The sequence below is a fragment of the Bos indicus x Bos taurus genome, chromosome 6, assembly GCF_003369695.1.
Source record: "Bos indicus x Bos taurus breed Angus x Brahman F1 hybrid chromosome 6, Bos_hybrid_MaternalHap_v2.0, whole genome shotgun sequence".
In the NCBI taxonomy this organism is placed as follows: domain Eukaryota; kingdom Metazoa; phylum Chordata; class Mammalia; order Artiodactyla; family Bovidae; genus Bos; species Bos indicus x Bos taurus.
Window position 1 is genome coordinate 65,290,829 of NC_040081.1, and position 4,411 is coordinate 65,295,239.

The following is a 4,411-nucleotide window of genomic DNA, read 5'->3' on the forward strand; positions in this document are numbered from 1 at the left end:
ACAGTGTCAGACTTTATTTTTCTGGGCTCCAAAATCACTGCAGATGGTGACTGCAGCCATGAAATTAAAAGACACTTACTCCTTGGAAGGAACGTTATGACCAACCTAGATAGCATATTCAAAAGCAGAGACTTTACTTGGCCAACAAAGGTCCATCTAGTCAAGGCTATGGTTTTTCCAGTGGTCATGTATGGATGTGAGAGTTGAAGTGTGAAGAAAGCTGAGTGCCGAAGAATTGATGCTTTTGAACTGTGGTGTTGGAGAAGACTCTTGAGAGTCCCTTGGACTGCAAGGAGATCCAACCAGTCCATTCTAAAGGAGATCAGCCCTGGGTGTTCTTTGGAAGGAATGATGCTAAAGCTGAAACTCCAGTACTTTGGGCACCTCATGTGAAGAGTTGACTCATTGGAAAAGACTCTGATGCTGGAGAGATTGGGGTCAGGAGGAAAAGGGGACAACAGAGGATGAGATGGCTGGATGGCATCACCGACTCAATGGATGTGAGTTTGAGTGAACTCCGGGAGATGGTGTTGGACAGGGAAGCCTGGCATGCTGCAATTCACGGGGTCGCAAAGAGTCAGACATGACTGAGTGACTGAACTGAACTGAACTGAATGATATGAGATAGATTTTCTTACAGTTTGTTCTGATAGTAACCAAAAGGCTTCACCTTTAAACAAAACATCAGATGATGGCTGCCCAGGAAGGAAATGATGCTATCTTCAACAAGTTAGTGGATCTGTGTTTTAAAATTCCTGTTTTTAAAATAGGGTTTTCATATGTTTATCCTAACAGATAGAAAAGATTTTCTGCTAAGAGCAAGGAATATTCACTAAGGAAATATTTCAGTTCAGTTCAGTTCAGTCACTCAGTCGTGTCCGACTCTTTGTGACCCCGTGAATTGCAGCACGCTAGGCCCCCCTGTCCATCACCAACTCCTGTAGTTCACTCAGACTCACATCCATCGAGTCCGTGATGCATCCAGCCATCTCATCCTCTGTTGTCCCCTTTTCCTCCTGACCCCAATCCCCCCCAGCATCAGAGTCTTTTCCAATGAGTCAACTCTTTGCATGAGGTGGCCAAAGTACTGGAGTTTCAGCTTTAGCATCAGTCCTTCCAAAGAAATCCCAGGGCTGATCTCCTTTAGAATGGACTGGTTGGATCTCCTTGCAGTCCAAGGGACTCTCAAGAGTCTTCTCCAACACCACAGTTCAAAAGCATCAATTCTTCGATGCTCAGCCTTCTTCACAGTCCAACTCTCACATCCATACATGACCACTGGAAAAACCATAGCCTTGACTAGACGGACCTTTATTGGCAAAGTAATGTCTCTGTTTTTCAATATGCTATCTAGGTTGGTCATAACGTTCCTTCCAAGGAGTATGCGTCTTTTAATTTCATGGCTGCAGTCACCATCTGCAGTGATTTTGGAGCACCCAAAAATAAAGTCTGACACTGTTTCCACTGTTTCCCCATCTATTTCCCATGAAGTGATGGGACCGGATGTCATGATCTTCATTTTCTGAATGTTGAGCTTTAAGCCAACTTTTTCACTCTCCACTTTCACTTTCATCAAAAGGCTTTTTAGTTCCTCTTCACTTTGTGCCATAAGGGTGGTGTCATCTGCATATCTGAGGTTATTGATATTTCTCCCGGAAATACTTAGTAAAGTTTAAAAATGGAAGAAATATCTTCATTAGCATTTGTTGGACACCCAGTCCTTGCTAAGCACTGTATGTGACAAAGAATTAGTCATAGTCTAAACCTCCTGGGCTTAAGAGATAGTCTTATTAATATTCACTTGTAAATAGCTTGTACTTACTAATAAAATCCCCTGATGAAGTTCAGGTCATTCCTCCTACAATTCCTACACTCAGTATCTCAGAATGTGTACATTCTATAACTTCCAAGTTAAGGAGCTCTACAAGACAGAGCCGTGCCCTGACATTTATCACAGAATAAGCAGAAATGAGCCCTCATCATGCCCAGCTGATAAACAGCCTTTGGTGAGCTGAACTCATGTTGCTGATCCGCTAATTGTCCAGCTATATTCATTTGACGTTGCTGAGCCTCTAAACAAATTAAGGTTAATTGGAATCAGGAATGGATCAGCAACCTTGGTACTCAATCTGTTTAGCAGTTCTCCTCAACTCATTACTTTTCTTCTTTTAGCTCTTGCATGACCAAAGTGCCACTCATTCTACCTGCATCTATTTTGATTCAATCTTATTACAAAATGTTTCAAAAGGGAATTATCTGGGGGACACGTGGCAAATCACAACTCAGTAGCATCCAGAGACTCAACGCCTCCAAGAGACACCTTGTGAATGTTGTTTTCATGTGTCTTTTTCAAGTAAGTCTCTATCTAATCCCTCAGACGTTTCATTTTCTCATTTGGGTCCTCTTTCGGTAGAACAGAACCTAGTCCTAGAAAGGACTTCAACATATCCATCTGATCTAGCTCCTAGTCAGAGATTGTATTAAATGCATTTCATAGATTAAGTAAAGAAACTCTGAATGTGATAAGAAATTTCCCCAAAATCCTGTACATAGGGCATTAGTATTTTGGTTTTCTGCTTCATAATTTAGTGACTTTCAACTGTGCCATGTTGCCTCTGTACTTCTAATAGCTAATATTAGACAATCACTATGTTCCAAGCAATGGTGGAGTGTTTTACATGCATTACATTAATGAATCCTTACAAGCTTTAATCCCATTTCAGAAGAAACACCCTTCATTGAATTAGCCTGATTGCACAGTCCCTACTACATATTCAATAACAATTATTCAACAGACAATCTGTAAACAATTCCAGAATCCACCTCCTGCCAGTTACTACTCTGAATTAAAATCAGGACTGTGAGACACAGCTCTGTGCTTTAGGAAAATGGTGTACATTCCATTCAGACCTAGGCAATGAGGAATAGTGAGCATTAATACCCATCAGAATCTCTCTAAAGAGTATATTCTTGTCATCATGGGTTCATAAAAAAAATAAAAACACAGTGAGAATTATTTTATCAATTTCAAAAGTAAGAATCTACCAAGTTATTGAAGTAATTATGATTCAGTTGGTGTTCTTGGCAGAAGGAAACTATATACACAGTAAATCCTATTATAACTATGTGTTGGGACTCCATATACTTTCAACAAGTCTCTTTTGTCATTGTGATGTCCTCCCCTCATTGCTCCCCTCTTGACCCTCTTCTGTTTCCTTTACTCCCCAAATTCCTCTTTTCAAACATTTCACTTCCTTGTTCTTCACAAGGGCATTCAATTAAGAAGCAGAAATATGAAAGCAACATCCTATATATTAAAATCTCCTCTGCTCCAAACCACTTCCTTTTCCACTACATCCTGATGTATTTATGAAACTCTGAAAGTAATGGAATGATATTTGCCACACAGAACCTGGACGGTGGGCCTCTGATGTAATTATTTCTGATGTTTTTCCAGCATGGACAATTGTATAAAATACCAAGCAAGTGCATTTCTTATTTATACTTGAATACATTTTATCATCTTCCTAGCCAAACATTGTGCACGCATGCTCAGTCATAACCGACTCTTTGCGACCCCATGGACTACAGCCTGCCAGGCTCCTCTGTCCATGGAATTTTCCAGGCAAGTATACTGGAGTGGGTTGCCATTTCCTTCTCCAACAATTCAACTATTATTCATCCTTTGAAAAACTTCTAAGCTAAAATTATGAAATTGTTAGGGGAATTAAAAGATGCACAAATTGATTTGTGCCAAATGTAAAATTTATAAAGCTTCTGACTGTCTAAAGGTATAATTCTCAAAACCTGTGTGAGTTAGAATCAACTGGGGCTGTTGTAACAAATTTCTGAACCCCACGGCAAAGAGTCTTAATTAGGCTGGCTTACATCTGACAGCATCAATTTTTTAATGTACATGAAAGTCTTTATTTATAGAAATATTTTTATTTTTTAAATTAAAATTCAACTTATTAAAGTAATGAATTAAGAAATGAAGATTCTATAGATCCTTTGCTGAAGTATTTGTTGTTTAATTGCTAAGTCATGTCGGACTCTTTACAATCCCATAGACTGTAGCCTGCCAGTCTCCTCTGACCATGGGATTTCCCAGGCAAGAAGACTGAAGTGGGTTGCCATTTCCTCCTCCAGGGGATCTTCCCCACCCAAGGATCAAACCTGCTTGGTAGGCAAATTCTTCACCACTGAGCTACCCAGGAAAACCTATTGAAGTATAATTGACATGAAATAAATTATGTATGTTTAAATTGTATATTAGACAAGTACCCCTAGAGGAGGGCATGGCAAGCCACTCCAGTATTCTTGCCTGGAGAATCCACATGGACAGAGGAGCCTGGAAGGTTATATGCGCCTCTTTGTTTGGCAAGATGAGGACATAGTCAAGGCTTAATCT